The 19723-nt window shown below is 43.5% G+C and overlaps 1 long non-coding RNA gene across 1 annotated transcript in view; it reads right to left on the bottom strand.

The window, feature by feature from the left end:
* Positions 1–19723, bottom strand: part of LOC144805973 (uncharacterized) — a 30202-nt gene that overhangs the window by 5257 nt on the left and 5222 nt on the right. Inside the window, exon 2 of the long non-coding RNA XR_013605644.1 lies at positions 14442–14560. This is a non-coding gene — a long non-coding RNA (uncharacterized LOC144805973). The remainder of the gene's footprint in view (positions 1–14441; positions 14561–19723) is intronic.

Below are 19723 nucleotides of genomic sequence, written 5' to 3'. Positions count from 1 at the left end.
CCGAATATGAAAGAAGATCTAGACAGAATATATCGTTTCATCCGTACAGGGGATGATCCAGAAAGTATTGGAGAGGCCATGTCTCAAAGGAAAGCCGAGATCCAGCTCATGATATTAAAGTTTCTGATAAATTGTCTAATAAGAGAACAAGATTACCCGTCTAAAGATCCTGCCGAAATGAAAATCCTGACAAGGTGGAGTGATAATATAGCCGAGGGTAAGCACAAGACCGTCGGTGCTATGGAGAGTATGTACAAGAAAATCCGTAAAGAAATAATAAAGATACACGAACAACGTAAAGCAGCACAAGTAAGCGAGAAAGAAAGTAACTCTGATACTGAAGAGGTAGAGGACGAGAATTCCGCCAGAATAGCGTATGTAGGAAAACCTAGATTTCCAGATCGCCATTTACGCCTAGAACACAAGTCTACTTTCCATCATTCAGCACCAGAACAAGGTTCCCTAGAACAAGTATTTCAAGCTACCGATCACATTCTGAAATCACGAATCGGTTACAGTGAGTTAAGTACCATGCATGAACAAGAACTAGTCCGATCAGCAGTCCGATGGATTACTGATTCTACCACTTTTCCAGACGAAATAGTGGCACAAATGTTTCTGAAATTGCCCCCAGCCGAGCAGCGACTGGTGGGTATGTATATGATCCAGCACCTCATTACTTTGTATGAGGGTCAGCACTCTGATCCAGGTCCGTTACATGATATCCTGAACGAGTTACTCCAGTATAAATGGAGAGGTCTAGGTACCGATTTAATTAGTGTCATTCTAGAACAGCGCCATAAATATGGAACGTTTCTGAACCCGCATTTTGTTCATGTCTCACCCCCAGAAAGTAAATCATTTTACATAGACAGACAGAATCCGTTACGAGAAGTCCACCCAGTTAAAGGAACGGGTGGCGAAATGCAACGAGTGTTTGTATACACCCCGATTACAAAGATGGAACTCCTCGAGATGAAGAAATTAATTCCCTGTCATGACAAAGATCCAGCAGGGTTCCATAGAGAATTAAAAGACATGCTCCGTATGGGAGAATACACTTACCCAGATATAATTAAAATGTTAAAGGTTCTGCTACCCGCAGGGGTGTATGAAAAGCTAAAGGAAAAAGAATGGGAGGTGGGAGAGAAAAAGATCGATTGGGCAGTCCTAGAAGCAGAAGACAAGGCACGAGTACCAGGTACCGGTCTTGGAGATAAATGTAAAGAATTACCAGAATTATTGATTCAAGTTTTACCTAGATTATTGACAACGAGAAAAGAAGACTGGGATGCAATCTCAGCCTGTAAACAGAAACAAGATGAAGATATTAGTGATTTTTATTCTAGATTTGAAAAGTGTTTCAGTATCAACAGTGGCCTCAAGACAAGTAGTGAGTCATACCCTCACCTTTTTGTTACTAAATTAGTCGAGAATTCAAGTCCACCAATTAAAAATCGAGTTTTGAAAGTCGAAAGCACCTGGCAAGCAAATACTCCGTCCCAGATGTTGCAAATGCTCCAGTACCACCAGAATAGAATCAGGGAAGAGCAAGAACACGAGAGAAAACGTATGAAAGACACGAAAATGAAAGTGCTAGTTGCACAATCTGTTCCTCAAGACAGTCAGAAGAGGGGTCCGAATCAAGCCAGTCATCCTGCAGCTCCCGTTAAAGGGAACTGCAATTATTGTAAACAGCCAGGTCATTTTATAAACGAGTGTGCAGTTCTGAAACACAACATAGCTACTGGTAAGACTAAAGAAAGACCACGTCCGCCTAGACAAGAACAAGTTTCACAGACTCCTCAGCCACAGAATGCACAACAGACAGTTACAGTACCACAGCCTATTGCTGCAACACAGCATGTCACATCGCAGATGTACCAGTATGCACAGTCTGAGTATCCAGAGTATCAGCCATATTCATGAAACAGCCTAGAGAGGGAGGTAGGCTTGCCTCTCATCGAGATACCTGTAGATCAAGAAGGTCCCTATGTTCATAGTCAAGTATTAGGGAAAGACAGAAAGTTTCTGATTGATACAGGGGCAAGTAGGACCACAATTAGTCATGCCGAAGTTCCAGGGGCTCCGCTCTCAGGCTCAAGAAATGTTTCCCTTGGATTTTCAGGAAAACCAATAGTAAACGAGATTTCAAAGCCAGTTACTCTAGAAGTAGGTCCATTGTCCCGTACTACTGATCTGTTACTTACTAAATCATGTCCAGAAAATCTATTAGGCATTAAAACACTGAAAGAATTAGGTGCAGTTATTTGCTGTTCCCCAGAGGGAATACGATTGTTCCTACGTGACTTTAAGGGTCACTATGTATTACGAGATTTTGATTCCAGACTGTCTAAAGTTCCACAGCATTTATGGGCGCAAGGTCCAACTGATGTAGGTTACATGCAAATCACACCCCATCGTGTGACTCTCAAACCAGGTGTAGTGTTACCCCGAATCAGACAGTATAGATTGCCACCTGAGGCCGTAGCAGCCTTATCCAAAATTATTGACGAGCTCATGGCTCAAGGAGTAGTTGTAGAAACTGACTCCAATATATGTAATTCCCCGATCATTCCAGTTATGAAACGTACTGATCCAAATGCACCCCCAGTATATCGATTAGTGATTGATTTACGAGAGCTTAATAAATGTATTATTCCGCAGTACCCAGTAGTCCCAGATATCTCGTCCCTGTTAACTGCTATTGATTCCGAAGCCACGTTCTTTACTGTCATAGACCTCAAGAATGCATTTTTTAGTGTTCCCATTCATCCAGACAGCCAGTTTCTTTTCGGATTCTGTTTAAATGGAAGGAGCTATATGTTTACACGCGCTCCTCAAGGTTTCACAGAAAGTCCTAGTATTTACAGTCAAGCACTTAAGAGACAACTAGATAACATTCACATGCCAACTGACACTGCCCTGCTCCAGTATGTCGACGATCTACTGATCACAGCCCGTTCTGAACGTGACTGCGAGCGAGCGTCACTTACAGTTCTGTGTTTCCTAGCCGAGATGGGGCACAAGGTGTCCCCTTCCAAGCTTCAATTCTGTGTCCAGCAAGTGGTCTACTTAGGACACTTACTGTCCAAGAGGGGTAGGCAGTTGACACCCGACCGTATCCAGTTAATAGCGAGTCTTCCCCAGCCCAGAACCCAGAAGGAGGTACGTGCCTTTATCGGCCTTACTTCGTATTGCAGACAATGGATTCCCCAGTATGCATTTCTAGCTAAACCACTGATACAGTTAACGACACAGGAGGCAGCCGTATCGACTGTCCTCCCTTGGACATCTGAACATACACTTAGTTTCAACGAGTTAAAGAAAGCTTTATGCCAAGCTCCAGTTCTAGCCACACCGAACTACAGTAAGCCTTTTACACTTTTCGTCACTGAACGTGAAGGTACAGCATTATCTGTTCTCACACAAGATCAAGCAGGACAATACAAGCCCTGTGCTTACTTTTCTAGCACATTAGATCCAGTCGCCCAGGCTTTGCCTGCGTGCCTCAAGTCAGTTGCAGCCACAGCACTAGCTATCAGACAAAGTGATTCCATAGTTTTAGGACACTCCCTGACAGTACAAGTCCCACACTCCGTAGAAGTTCTTTTAAATAGAACACAAACTCAGCACTTGACAATTGCACGTTTAACAGGTTATGAATTGACACTGTTCCAGCCACACATAGAAATTAGACGCTGCAACGTCCTGAATCCTGCTACACTGTTACCATCAGTTAGTTCAAGTTCTGCCACACATGATTGTGTGGAAATAGTTAACATTACGACAAAGCCAAGACAAGACCTGACAGATATTCCATTACCAGATCCTGACCTGACACTTTATGTGGATGGTTCATGTATGAGAACTAGTACAGGAGATTTAGTCGCCGCGTATGCAGTGACTACTGATACCGAAGTTATTGAGACACACCGTATTGATACCCTGTCCGCTCAAGCAGCAGAGCTAGTTGCTCTGACACAAGCCTGTATACACGCCAAGAACTTGAAAGTTAATGTTTACACAGATTCACGCTACGCATTTGGAGTCGTACACGACTTCGGAGTGCTCTGGCAGGAGAGAGGTTTCATGACTTCTCATGGAACCAAGATTCAGCATGGTTTCCTTATTCAAGCTCTGTTAGATGCCATACATTTACCGGCATCCATTGCTATCATGAAGTGCAAAGCACATACGAAAGTCACTGACATTATTTCCCAAGGTAATGATCTAGCAGATCGCACAGCCAAGCTTACAGCACAGACTCCAGACAGTCCAGTTAACCTGACACACACTCCAGATCCGACTACATGTATGACAGTTAAGGACCCTACACAAGATGTCATAGATATCCAGTTACATGCTACTCCCGATGAAATCAAGAAATGGTCTGAACAAGGAGGGGTCCAGACAGATCTAGGATGGTTAACAAAGGGTAGAGCCACATGGTTTCTCCCCGACTCAATGGTTCAAGTCATTATTAATACCGCACATAGTCCAGCACACTTAGGAGAAAAGGCTATGTTAGATAGCATCCAGAACATTTGGTTCAACAAGCATTTACGAGCTGCAGCCAAGCAGAAAGTCCGTACCTGTATGATATGTTGTCAGTTTAATCCAGGTAAAAGTGTCCCGGTGGAACAAGGTGGTTTCCAGCCTCCTGACCACCCTTTTGAAGTCCTCCAGATGGATTATATTCAGATGGAGCGATGTCGAGGTTTCAAGTATGTCCTTGTAGTTGTATGCGCTTTGTCCAGATGGACAGAAGCATATCCAGTCCCAGATTACACAGCCGCGACCACTGCCAAGCAGTTGGTTCGTGAGTTTTTCCCTCGATATGGACTCCCTAGAGTCGTATATTCTGATAACGGTCAGCCATTCTCATCTGAGTTAATGAAGCACGTTTCCCTGTTGTTAGGGTACCAGTGGAAGTTCCATTGTGTACGCCATCCTGAAGCAGCCGGTCTCGTTGAGAGACATAACCAGACCCTGAAAATCCGCATTGCCAAAGTATGCAAAGAAAAAGGTGTGGACTGGCTAGTAGCTCTGCCAGTTGCTTTGTTTTATATGCGCATGGTCGCACATTCCAGATCAGGTCTGTCCCCGTATGAGGTCGTATTCGGCCGCCCCCCTAACATGTGGGGTACTCCTAGACCCCGAAGTATTACTGATGTTTCATGTAATATGCTGACAGATTACCTAGCTTCCTTGATGTCTGCCCTCAACTCATGTCGTTCACAGGTTGCCGCCGCATTTCCAGACAATACCGAGGTGGCACCGCATGATATCGTTCCAGGTTCCATGGTGATGATCCGGAACTTTGACAGATCAAGTCCGCTGGAGCCTCGATGGAAAGAGCCCCGTCAGGTCCTCCTCACCACCCGTACAGCCGTGAAGTTGGAAGGACGCAAAGGATGGATACACCTTTCTCATGTAAAACTTTTTAAAGGACTGAAACCCGTCTTCAAGAACATTTCCCAGGATTCACAGACTTGTCAAAACATTGTTCCTAAGGACTGTCCCGCAAAAGACATTGACACAACCCCTCCCTTGTTAGAGAAAACTCCGCAGCAGGAGTATAAGTTAAAGCTCCGGTCTAGTAAAATAAGTCAGTCAGTTTGATTGTATAAGTCCTCCCCTAGGTGAAACGGTTAGACTGTTTCTGACATGTATAAAATAGACCCCCATAGTGAGAGAGTCAGTCAAAATTCAATTCAATGTATCGTTTTTCTAAGTTTCATATTATTTCTCAGCATAATGATTTCCTGCACCAGTTACGCATTTTTCTTGTATTTCCCAGTTCCTCATGTAAATAAGCATTCTAATGTTACAGTAGAACACACGTTTAGTGATCTGCCTCCTCACGAATATTCATACCGCCTCGCTATGCGTAATAACTCATTTATCCGCATGTTACATTATTCACACCAGACCAGCAATGCCACTAATTGTTGGGTGTGTGGTCGACTCCCCCCTTTTCAGACACCGAAGGGATTTCTGCCACTCTTTCCTTATCCTTTTTCACATAATGGTTCGTGTGGAGCATGGTCCACGTTAACGTCATCCTCAACAGATATGTCTTTTCTTAACAGCACATGTTTCCCAGACAAGCAAGGTTTCCCCCACAGAACAGGTTTAGATCTAGAAAATGAAGTGTATAATTTAGGTAACTATTCGTCGAATTTCATGGTCCTGAATGTTCAGTCTGATACTACTCCAGACTCACCTGCTATTTCAGTATTACCAGTCAAAGGCGAATTATGTGTCCGTAATTATGGTTCTGTACATGTAGGACATAGTGATTGTACTACTATTATCCAGTATAGTGACAGTGGGAAATCTATATTTAAAGCTTCACGTCATTCTTATTTCGTTTGTGGTCAAACCGCATATATTCGTCTGCCCCTCGATTGGGAGGGAACCTGTTACATTGCCTTCCTACTGCCACCTGTTTTCCTAGCCCCACCCGACTATCATAGGAATTCCTTCCTAGTACATACTAGACACAAGAGAAATCTCCCGATTGTCGATTATACAGAAACTGCTGCAGAACAATTCATTGATATTGATAAAGGTGTGTTCCCTTATTTAGGTACAGTTGTAAATAGTAAGCTAATCCGTAGGTTAACAAGAACCCTTGAAGCAGTAGTAGATGAGACTGCCTCCGCTCTAGGTAACTTAACCGAAGAACAATCCTTTATGAGAATTGTTGTGCTCCAGAATCGTCTCGTCCTTGACGTCATACTGGCCGATAGGGGCGGGGCCTGTAGAGTCCTCGGATCTAGTTGCTGCATTTTCATTCCAAATAACGCGCCGTCTGTTTATTCAGCTATAACCAGACTTCACAAAATTGCCCATCTGTTACACCAAGATCCAGGCACCTGGACATGGTCCGGTTGGTTCTGGAATATAATTTCTGCATGGGGATGGAAAGTCCTGTCTTTTCTAGGTATTGCAGTAGCGATCATATTCAGCTGCTGTCTCTGTATACAATGTGGCCCTGCGATTTGCGGCATTTGTGCTACCTCTTGTATTCCTAGTCCCAAGCCCCGTTCTAAATCCCGTTCCAAGACAATTCGAGACGAGCAAATGGTACTGTATGAAATGATAGATGGTATCATGAAAATTGATGTTTCCTGATGGAAACGTAGTGACAAGGAGGGAATGTGGAAAAGTAAATTTTGCCATGTTCTGTGTCTCTACGTGTCATCCATCATATGTTATGTGTGCATGACCAATATGCATATGTTATTCCCCATGTCCGATTCAAGACGCAATTACAGTTGTGTCCACCTCTGGTATGTCATTTCCCAGTCCTCGTGAATACTACGAATATCAGGCCTATGTAAAGCTACGTTGCCACGTTTCTCAGTGTGCACGTTATTTCATTATAAAGTCCCCGTTTCCAGGCCTCAGAAGGGCCTGGACATCAGATTCAGCTCCTGTCTCCTAGAGCTTCGCTAAGGAGGGATACAGCCCCCACCTGTATCCTCGACCCTTCACTTACTTCCTGCCTCGCAGTGCCCGGTGCAGCTTGGCTCTGCCTCTGAGTCTGCCAAGAATATGTTATGATTCCAGCTATCAGTTCAGTCCTCCTTCTCTGCATTCCTAAGCTACTGAATCGCATCAATAGTTTCCGTCATTGTCTAGCCTTCTCGGCTCCATGTTAAGAGAAATACTGTATTTACTGGTCATTTAATATTCTTCATCACGCACTACATGTAGAATAATGCACGGTCCAGTCTTAGAATCAAGTTAGCTTTTCCCCTCATGACTTCTAGTTTATATCAACATGTTCCCTAAACATCAGATACTAGATAGGGTTTAGGTACATGTCGCTCCGACCCTCCAGACTTTAGTCTCTGCTCCTAGCGCAGAGTTCATAGCCCCCAGCTTCTCCTAGTAATACGTCATTGCCAGTTTGCGCACACCACCAGGTTAGAGGTCCCGGCTCCTTAGGTAGCCCCCTCCTATGTTTCCGCCCATTCATGACATATTCTGTTACGTTTGCATCACATGTCTATGTATACGCCCAGTTACACCTACTTTACTCCTATCTTTCGCGACTGCTACGCGTCACGCTTTCTGCTCCACCCACTGCTACGCCTACTGCAATGTAATGCTATGTGTTCGCGTTATGTATATATGCTCTTGTATTGTTATTAAAAGTTAGCGCGCTCATCCCAGATCCTGTCCCCGGCAGCTGCCGGGCCACGCTAGCCCTGCCATTCTGTCCCTATGCAGGTTGTCCTGTTCCTGTCCTTATGCTGTAATAAACCTGCGAAACTCCTACTACCTCGAATCTTGACTCTTATTTATTGAGCTATCTGTTATGATATATGCCTAGTCAAAAATAGGGTATTATTTATTTATTTACCACACATCTAAGGTCCATACATTTGAGAAACTGGGAAAGTCGCTGTCAAAGTTTGATTTTATGAAAGATCCAACCGGTGCTATGCTAACATTGCTAACTAACTCATGTGATCTTCAAACTCCAATTAAACCACTGAGTAGAACAAATATTATATCCCCTAAGCAAGGAGTAAGTGAACCAGGCCACCCTGAGTCTGAAGCTGAAGTCGAACGAATGTCAAATTGAACTAAGGACCAAGTCAACCATTGGGGTCAAATAACGGACATAGAGATGTTAACTATTCCACTTACTGGTCGTTCACAACAAAAGGACCCAAAATGCACAAATCTAACATTGGGAGATACTCAGCAATTACTACCAACTTAGGCAGCCAATGCCAATAGAAGTGCAAGTAAAAATCAGAAAAGCTAACGGTATAGGGGAACCATCTAATTTGGGCCAAATAAATCAATCAGACCAAGAAGCTGCAAATGAACTAAATAGTGGGGTGAAAATCATAAGGGAAGCCAATACCCCACTGAAATCGGATCTTACTCTGTCTAAAATAAATTCAGTTCAAAAACAGCACCAGCCGAAATGTAATCAAAATAACGGATCTCAAATTAATAAGGATGAATACACCAGCAACCCAGAAACTCTGCAGCGTTGGAGTACTCCGTATCAAAAAGACGGTTTGAATAGTGGTCGACAATTCTTTCATGACGAGGAACATGATTTTCAAGGACCGCTAAAAGAGGAGTATAAGGACCTACCATTCATAAATGGGCAACACCATAGCCCAGGTACTCAGGTACCAGGAAGTGGGAACGCGGGAGCAATTTGGGATTTATTCTTCAAAACCTCGCAATTAACTCTGGAAGCTTTAACATATCAGTCCAACAAAAAGGAGGTCCAAATAGATCTCTTGAGCGCTACGTCATCCTCTGTTGCCGGAACTGAGCAGAAGATAACACCACAAAATAATCTAATAGTAAGGGCACAATCTCAGCCAATATCTACGTATGCAGAGTGTAGTTGTGCCCCACTAATTAAACTGGATACCATTCCGGATATTTTAAAAACAATAATTGACGATGTAAAAGGGAATTTTCCTGATGCAGGAATTCAACCCATCAAGACCGACTGCCCCTCTAAAGATACAATAAAATGTAAAAACAAGTTGTTGTTAAAGATAAAATAGATGATAAAACAAAAGATCAAGAAGTGATAAACCTATGCTCGACACAATCAACAATGACAGACGCAGCTCCGGAAGTTCATTTATCAATAAGACAGAGGAAAAAACAACAGAAAGCAAGAAATAAAGCTTCTAAAAGTATTTTAAAAAACGAATGCATCAGATATAGTGAGATTGAACACTGGAAACAACCATGACTAAACATCATATTGTGAAGGTAAGGGTAAACAAATGTCTCCAACAAAACCCTTCTACCCTCTATTTAATAAGGATCTATCGGAGGTACAAGCAGTTATGAAAAATAAATGCTTAAACAAGCAAGCTGATAGTATAAAAATGAGAGAGAATGGGAACATTCAGTCCTTAGAAAAGCTGCAAGTGGAGGAATGTAATAAACAGGTGGAGAATAAGCCATCACAATTGGAAACAAATAGAGCAAAGAGTGAGAGTATCAGAGGGGATGAAACGAATAGAGATTTGTTAAAAACCTGGAAGGATATTAAATTACCACAAGATCTGGGAACCGAAACGAAGCAGTTGCATAAACATCGACAATCATGGTCTCAAACTGTTAGTAATCATAATGGAAGGTTAATTGAGCATGCTCAAGGTGAAAATAGCCTGGAACAAATTAAATTAAATAACCCAGATCAAAAAGGAGTGGTGCAGGTAATTTTTGCGATGGAATATAAATCTAGGGGTAATAATGATATCTTGACTCGTGGGAACATATTAAAATTGTGTAATGCAGTACCCTCATTAAAGGAAATTAAATGTACCGACACAGAATCAATTGAATTCCTCACAATCAAGAATAATCGCGAATCGATATTAGTAATTTGGACATCTTCTACTGCCGCACAGCCTTATTATGCAAGAAAATAATCGCTTTCAGGACTTGGGAATAAAAATAACAACTCCCCTGCAACGTCCTTTTGTTTCAACAAAATTAAAAAATCATAACCAAATGAGAACCGAGAATAATAAGAAATACTCAATATTAAAAAAAAACATAGGTATGACCAACGGGCATCTTTTAAAATCATTAGAGGAAAAAATAGGAGACCTATTATTTGACACTGTCAAATTAGGTTGGCTAACAGCAGCCCTCCATAATGTCAGGCAGGATTGACATCTACAATCTGAAGTTCCTTTAAGGGGGCCAACAATTATGAATGAAAGGCTCAGATTATGTTCGTGGAATATAAATGGGGTTCAAGCAAAGATTCAGAATAACCAACTAGCTACTTTGTGCTGTTTTCAAATCATTTGTTTACAAGAGACTTGGGCTTTAGTTCCTTTTAGATTGGAAGGGTATAGGGTTATTACTCATTAGCTAAGAGAACAGGTAACTATGGCAGACCTTGTGGGGGTTTGGCTATTTTTATATCAACTGAGCTAAAAATGGAAAGTGAAATGGACGTCCCAAGTCAAAAGGATTATCTAATTGTCAAAATATGATACAAAGAACAAAATATAATTAAATCTCTTGTAGTAATCAACGTATATAATTACGAAGAACAATGGCGACCAATTTGATAATTATGATATTGCAGCAACTGGACAATGACATTCAACCTGAGATTAATATTACCGGTGATTATAACATGAATATGCTATGGTCTTACGATAGAGATGTTGAAATACAATGGCAAAATTACTTATGGTCAATTCCAAGTTTTTCATCAGCAATGGGTATGAGGGATCATCTATCAAAAAGATAGAGGAAAAAACAACGGAAAGCAAGAAATAAAGCTTCTAATAGTATAAAAAATACAAATGCATCAGGTATAGTGAGATTGAACACTGGAAACAATCATGACCAAATATCATATTGTGAAGGTGAGGGTAAACAAATATCTCCAACAAAACCCTTTTACCCTCTATTTAATAAGGATCTATCGGAGGTACAAGCAGTTATGAAAAATAATTGCCTAAACAATCAAGCTGCTAATATAAAAATGATAGAGAATGGGAAAATTCAGTCCTTAGAAATGCTGCAAGTGGAAATAAGCCATCATAATTGGAAACAAATAGAGCAAAGAGGGAGAGTATCAGAGGGGATGAAACGAATAGAGATTTGTTAAAAACCTGGAAGGATATTAAATTACCACAAGATCTGGAAACCGAAACGAAGCAGTTACATAAACATCGACAATCATTGTCTCAAACTGTTAGTAATCATAATGGAAGGTTAATTGAGCATGCTCAAGGTGAAAATAGCCTGCAACAAATTAAATTAAATAACCCCGATCAAAAAGAAGGAGTGGTGCAGGTAATTTTTGCGATGGAATATAAATCTAGGGGTAATAATGAAACAACTTGCAAACATCCGGACCCAACACAAGATGGCAGGAGTATGCAAAGCATGTGCATCTACAGCATACATGCCTGAGGATTAATGGCCCCAAATCCCTGCCGTGGTATCTTGTCATGTTGTGGCTGAGTGTGCCATGTGATGTGCAGGCTATAGTGCTTGGTGTGATTTGGTCATTTTTGACAATGTGGAGTGCTGAAGGGTTTGGCAAATTTTGATTTTCTTTGTTTTTGGGATCGTGTGATATAGTGCAGTACTTACCGTATGATGTAAATAAATTACATTGCTAATATACCATAAGGATGTGGGGTGAGTGTTATTAGGGCAGAAGCCTTGCTGATTATATGCAGAATAACTGGTCTGGGAGGTCACTACTGATTAGAGCAGGTTAGCAGCTGCACAGGCCTTGGGCATTGTTTCTATTGAGGATAATGTGTGACGGGCACTGGTGACTGGAGCTGGCTAGCAACAACGCTGGGCTCTGTTATTTATTACAAGCAGGGTAACAAACATGTCAATATTGACTGAAAAAGGTTGGCAGTAGAGTTGACCTCTGGTTTTGAATATTTGCAGGATTTAAGGTACAGGGGTCACCACTGACTGGAGTTACTTAGCAGGATAATAGGTCTCAGGGAGCAAATACTGACTGAAGCTGGTTAGTATGATCACTAGTCCCAAGGTACTACTAAAGACTCAAGTTGGCTAGAATGATAACAGGTCCCAGGGGCCAGTACTAACAGGAGCTGGCTAGTAGGCTTACATACAGGTCCAAGGGGCCACTACTGACTGGAGCTAGCTAAAAGAATAACAGTCCCAAGGATGGTGGGGTGCGAGTGGCACCAGTGACCGGGGTTGGCTAGAAGCATTGACAACATTTGGTATTGATTAAATACAGGATTCGAGGTCACAGGAGGCGCTGCTGAATACAGCTGGATAGCAGCAGTGGTGGCCACTGGGAAGAAGGAATTGAGAAAACATAACTGGATATACTGGTTTCTTCAATACCGATAATTGTTTACACATCATACACATCAATGCCACAACCTGCATTGATATATTACATTACCAAATTACAATATTCTTATATTAATTTGATGTGTCTGTTTGCCTTAATATGCCTGCAAAGTTATATGATTCTATTAGGGCCCAGAACCATTTTATTTAGTGATGTCCAACTGCACACTTTCCTGTATCTTGTAGTAAATTGAATATTGACAAACAGAAGTGTTATTTTCAGAAACAGTGAATTCTGCAGCTTGTCTGTGTATCTTTTATCTGCACCTTACGGACTCCTCACATTCCTCTCGAGAGAAGATCCTGCCTCCTACTCATTAGTTTCATTTCAGTAACTGTTTCTATCACATGTTCATGTTTCATTGACTTGTATTAGGAGAAAAGTGTATAAAAATACTTTGTGTAGCATTAGCATTATATACTCCAACTTGCTTTAGGGTGGATGCTCTCGTCCATTGCAAAGACAATTGTTTGCTTGGCCTTTTGCTATTTTTGCATTAAATGTACGATAGATTTGTTGGCCTCCAGGTGTGTTGTGTTTTATTTTACATATCATAAAAGATGACGAGGAAAATGACAGTCCAGTATACACATTCTTCTTATAATTCAACTCACAGTATGCTGTACTAGAGGTTCAGTCCCACAGAAATAATCTCTAACTAAACGCCCTAGGAAGCATGTGCTTTTCAAACCAGTTGCCTTCTGATACGCTGTCCTCGCTATTGGATAAGTCAGTTTGTCCTGAATTTTAGGAGGGTTACTTATCTAGTGCACTCTGTTAAACAGTGCTCACCTGTGGTAGTAAGATGTTAATAGGCACCTAATCACCTATGCACAGTGCAGGGCTTTGAGTTACAGAGCTCCTCACGCGGTGGAGAAGATTAGGTCACATTTACCCATTTTCCCATATTTGGTCCTGATGAAATGCCAACAGATTGCTCCACAAGGCATGAAAAATGTTGACCTGAAGTATAGACTCCAGCTTACCAGCAGGTCCATAGGTGATCGACACATTCACACAGTGATAGGTGCCATTAGTTCCTCAATTTCTCTGCCACTATTTTTAATCTTAACATGGACTAGTATGATCACATTAACTATATTGCGGCAACTGGTCGATAGCTGATCTTATATTCAGACTTTCACCAATCTCACATCTTATGACACAACATCCTCTGTCCTACTATGCTCATCCGGCATACTTTATAAAAGATGTCCGACAAAATGCCCTCTTGTGGTGCCCGCAAGGCATTGTAGCGCCGGCCTGGTGAGGAGTATAGCCCAATGATGAAGCATGTCACCTGCAGGTGAGTGAACGCAACTTGTCTTAAAAGCACATGCTTCCTAGGGTGTCTGCGTTCAGTTACAGATAATGACTCTGGGACTGAACCTCCGGAACAGTATACTGTGATTTGATTGTGTTTTATTTCAACAAATGTACATAGCAGATATTGGCGCTTGCTTGTTTCACAAAAATTATCTGATACCTGCCTCAGAGCCCACTTCTTACTGACGACAATGGGGTTATCATGTTGCTGCTACAAGCTCCTTACCTGTGCGAGTTATCGGGAACGATGCAGGGGCAGAACCAAACCAGCCACACATGGAGATCAATGACAAATACTGAAGATTTAACAGAGCTTCCAAGCTGATGACCATTACTTACTTGATACTGAAAATAAAAGACACGTTTTTAGTATTCAGGTGACTCATGACCATAAAAAACAAAGGTTATAAATCAATATTGTCTCAAATACTTAAAAAATGGAACTGGATGTGCTGAATCAGATGTTGCCCCAGGTCATGCATGACACCTTCCGCCAATATTGCTTATGGGACTTGTAGTTTTGTTTTTCTCACTAAAAGGATAGGCTCTAAAGTCCCAGTGTTCTAAGCGATGTTGGTGAAAATCAGAGGCCTGAGTGAGGGTGAAGCATGACACTGCTCTGCTTAGCAGTGAGATGAATGACAGTTCTCCAGCCCTTCCATTATTTGATCTATAGAGGCTGTCGGCCATTCATATTTTTTTGCAGCGACAAAGAAACTTTTATTGCAGCTTGTGCCAACTGAAGAGATAAAACCCCTGGACATGTTTAATTAACTACTGACAAACATGAACAACCAAGAACATGAGTTTCTGGAAAACTATCAAGCACCCAATCAGAATCAGCTGCCCTTCACACCCAGGAATTCTTGTGGCTTTGGAGAGAATGAATTGCACTACATCGACTCAAAGCTCACTTCTCAGGGATGTACTGAAATGTCAGCCTCATGGCACACTTAGCCAGCTCTTCACCTCCTCCTCCTCAAACTGTTGACCAGCTATCAGGGCAAACGAGCCTGCAGCAAAGCATCGCTGGCTTGGTTCCACACCGGACCGGACCAACTCCATACTCCTCCAAGTCAGCAAGCACTCTGGTCGAGCCAGTCCTAACCCCACATGAATGTTCCCCATCACAACTATTTTAATGGTACTAAGTTATGTTTCTGCCAAATGTACGAGTCAAAAAATGAAAGGCTTTACATGAAGTGCTGAAAGAGAAATCATTAGTTTTTCAATATTTCTGAGTCTGCCACAGTACACAGGAGCATTATACCTCTACAGCAGCAAATCATGCATGTGCCCTGTAGAAAGCACGTTTGAATGAAACATGTAAGGCATTGCAGCCAAAGATCTGTGGTGCAACATCATAGCAGAGTACAAGATAACTTGTGTTATTATTCCAGCAGAAAGAAATGCCATTCCTAATGGTTACGTCATTTTAAATACAGTGCCAGGAAAATGTGTGGTCAGTGTTGTTCTTCTGCCTGTTAAAAGACTATCTCCATAAATGTGTCAGGAAATAAAATTCCATGAGAATTCCTACTCTTTGGCAGGGTACTGCCTGCCACTATATTGCAGGTTACTTCCAACATAATCTGATTTATACATACATACTCCAGGGTTCTGCCAGCTATCGGGTCTGCACACAGCAGTCTGGAGCCACTCAGGAACGAGGTAAGCTCTTCATTTCATCTTAAGCCCTTAGGTTACATTCACAGCCTGATGGGTCCGGAGAACTTTATCCTCGCTCTAACTATACCGAGCAGATGGACTTAGCCCAACATAGGCTGTGTTGTGTGCTGGGTGATGCCTGGCATCTTATTATCGTTGGCGGGAGAATGAAGCTCTGATAGGAGCTGCTACAAGAAGAGCAGAGAAACAGGACCACAGATCGCCACAGAGCGACAACTGCCCAGAAGCTGAAGAAAGAACTCTGGAACAACAAACCTCCTACACCCTGGAGATTCTCCAGGATAAGCAAATGATGGTAATGAAATGCAAACTGCAGCATTAAGGTCACACACTACAACATCATTCCCTTTAAACCAAAGGTAACAGCCTACAAGAAAAAACTAAACAAAAAGCAACAAAACTATAAAATGCATTTCCAAATGCTGCAAAAAAGAAACAGTTAATACAAATGAACAATATTAAACTTTGTTGGTACCTTAGTAATGTGCTTACTTCTAAGCTTCACTCCTTCTGCAGCAATAACGCTCTGAAAGGAGAAATTACTGCTGTGAGCCTCAGAGTCTTTAGTGTTACTGGTCTCAGTCACGAAGACTATGGTGTCGGAAGATAACTTTCTCTTATTTGGCTTTATAGTTCCACCAGTCACGGCATTGCTTTTAGCAGACACGCTACTGTCGGCAGCATCATAACTTCAGGCAGACCAGCAATTCGGATATCACCACTCATATTGGGTGAATATTCAACAAGTATGGTCTCGGCTTACCAAGTAGAACAAAATAATTGGGTCTCATAACCATACTCAGAGCCGCGCCTACTATTAAAGTATGCAAATCTACAATGATTGGCGAAAATGCGCTGCAATTTTATCTGTGGAGCACTACTAACAAGCATTTGCAATGCAATAGGTCTTGCCTTTGCGAACTTATAAGTGTTTAGCCAGAGATATTCTGCTCTGGGAAGCACGCTCTTGCAAAGTTACACTGGCTGCCCATCAAAGAGCGCATCCTTTTCAAAGCTATGTGCTTCGCCCATCGAATTGCCCAAGGGAAAGGACCACCCTACCTAAAAAAGCTTCTAGCTATCCATCGCCCCAAACGTAATCTGAGGTCCTTGGGGAGCATGGTGTTCTCAGTGCCCCGTATCTTTAAAGCAAGAATGGGAGGCCGTTCATTTTGCTATCTGGCGGCAACTCACTGGAACAAACTCCCCTTAGAATTGCGTATGGAACCCTCCGAAAGGAGGTTTCGCCTGAGGCTAAAAACACATCTCTTCCCCAGAAGTTAGGAGATGGCGCTTAGCTGTCCAGTTTAATTGTTCTTTTGGTGGGCTTGTTTTTAGAATGGAATGTATCCACAGCGCGGGGACACACTGTCTTGAGTGTAACCATGCGCTTTATAAATGGTTTTATTATTATTATTGTTATTTTAGATATTGACTTTACCTATGTCTGTACAGCACAGCTTAAAGAAGTTTGCAGCATGCTGAAAAGTTATAAAAAAGAAGCGTCAGAAGCATTTTTGTTACCTTAGATATGACCAAAAAACATTATGTACAACTAAACAACCATATTGCTCTGTCCAACGCCCTGAGGGATATCGCTGCCTCTGACTTGTGGGAGTGCTGTGATCATTCGTCTTGCCCCCTGGTCTCCAGCCCACTTCTCGCGCCCCCCGCTCCGCGGGCGCCGCTCGAGAGAGGAGACATTGCTGCAAAGAGACTCACCCCGGACCCCTGCGGGACTGCGAGGACCAGCGGGCGGTGCGTGGCTCAATCTGCCGCAGCTGGTCCTCTTCCCGCCCACACCTCCCGTATCAACTAAAGCGCCGTGCAGACCTCACTTCGGCGGATTGCTCTGTCCAACGGGCTGAGGGATATCTCTGCCTCTGACTTGTGGGAGTGATGTGCTCGTTCGTCTTGCCCCCTGGTCTCCAGCCCACTTCTCGCGGGCGCCGCTCGAGAGAGGAGACATTGCTGCAAAGAAACTCACCCCGGACCCCTGCGGGACTGCGAGGACCAGCGGGCAGTGCGTGGCTCAATCTGCCGCAGCTGGTCCTCTTCCTGACCACACCTCCCGGATCAACTAAAGTGCCGTGCAGACCTCACTTCGGCGGATTGCTCTGTCCAATGCGCTGAGGGATTTCGCTGCCTCTGACTTGTGGGAGTGCTGTGCTCGTTCGTCTTGCCCCCTGGTCTCCAGCCCACTTCTCGCGGCCCCCGCTCCGCGGGAACCGCTCGATAGAGGAGACATTGCTGCAAAGAGACTCACCCCGGACCTCTGCGGGACTGCGAGGACCAGCGGGCAGTGCGTGGCTCAATCTGCCACAGCTGGTCCTCTTCCCGCCCACACCTCCCGGATCAACTAAAGTGCCGTGCAGACCCCACTTCGGCGGATTGCTCTGTCCAATGCGCTGAGGGATATCGCTGCCTCTGACTTGTGGGAGTGCTGTGCTCGTTCGTCTTGCCCCCTGGTCTCCAGCCCACTTCTCGCGGCCTGCGCTCCGTGAACGCTGCGCGCGAAAGTATCTGTCATATGTGGATTGTGGAGGGGGGAGGGGCGAGGGAGGAGCAGCTGGGAGGCGGGAGTGGGGTGGAGAGCCGGGCTGGGAGGACCAACAACAACAAACAAAATGGCAGCAAGCCCAAAAGCGATACAGGACGAGATTGGGGCACAACCTGGAATCGCTAATAAATAAATGGCCAGTGGCACCGGTACAATCAGGTACAAATAGTTCTAGCAGGCAAAGCGAGCAGTGCACAATTTAGCAGTTAATGCCGAGCAGTCTATCACTATAGCGCAACAATCACAATATCATGAGGCACAATCAATAATTATAGTGAGCAGAGCGGGCAGTGCGCAATTTGACTAAGGCAATGAATTAGTCAGTCAGAAGCGCTACAATACCACTTCTAGCAGCAGGGAGCAGCGTGGGGAGCGACCGCTTCTGATCTATGCAGGACGGTCACAGCGTTAATGCAATCGGGTCGAGCCTTAACTTTAGTGGGAGGGAGGAGCAGCTGGGAGGCGGGAGTGGGGTGGAGAGCCGGGCTGGGAGGACCAACAACAACAAACAAAATGGCAGCAAGCCCAAAAGCGATACAGGACGAGATTGGGGCACAACCTGGAATCGCTAATAAATAAATGGCCAGTGGCGCCGGTACAATCAGGTACAAATAGTTCTAGCAGGCAAAGCGAGCAGTGCACAATTTAGCAGTTAATGCCGAGCAGTCTATCACTATAGCGCTACGATCACAATATCATGAGGCACAATCAATAATTATAGTGAGCAGAGCTGGCAGTGCGCAATTCGACTAAGGCAATGAATTAGTCAGGCAGAAGCGCTACGATACCACTTCTAGCAGCAGGGAGCAGTGTGGGGAGCGACCGCTTCTGATCTAGGCAGGACGGTCACAGCGTTTATGAAATCGGGTCGAGCCTTAACTTTAATGGGAGGGAGGAGCAGCTGGGAGGCGGGAGTGGGGTGGAGAGCCGGGCTGGGAGGACCAACAACAACAAACAAAATGGCAGCAAGCCCAAAAGAGATACAGGACGAGATTGGGGCACAACCTGGAATCGCTAATAAATATATGGCCAGTGGCACCGGTACAATCAGGTACAAATAGTTCTAGCAGGCAAAGCGAGCAGTGCACAATTTAGCAGTTAATGCCGAGCAGTCTATCACTATAGCGCTACGATCACAATATCATGAGGCACAATCAATAATTATAGTGAGCAGAGCGGGCAGTGCGCAATTCGACTAAGGCAATGAATTAGTCAGGCAGAAGCGCTACGATACCACTTCTAGCAGCAGGGAGAAGCGT

The sequence above is a fragment of the Lissotriton helveticus genome (assembly GCF_964261635.1).
Source record: "Lissotriton helveticus chromosome 1_1 unlocalized genomic scaffold, aLisHel1.1 SUPER_1_unloc_37, whole genome shotgun sequence".
Taxonomy (NCBI): Eukaryota; Metazoa; Chordata; class Amphibia; order Caudata; family Salamandridae; genus Lissotriton; species Lissotriton helveticus.
Note: the sequence above shows the minus strand (reverse complement) of the source record. Positions and strands in the feature narration are given on the sequence as shown.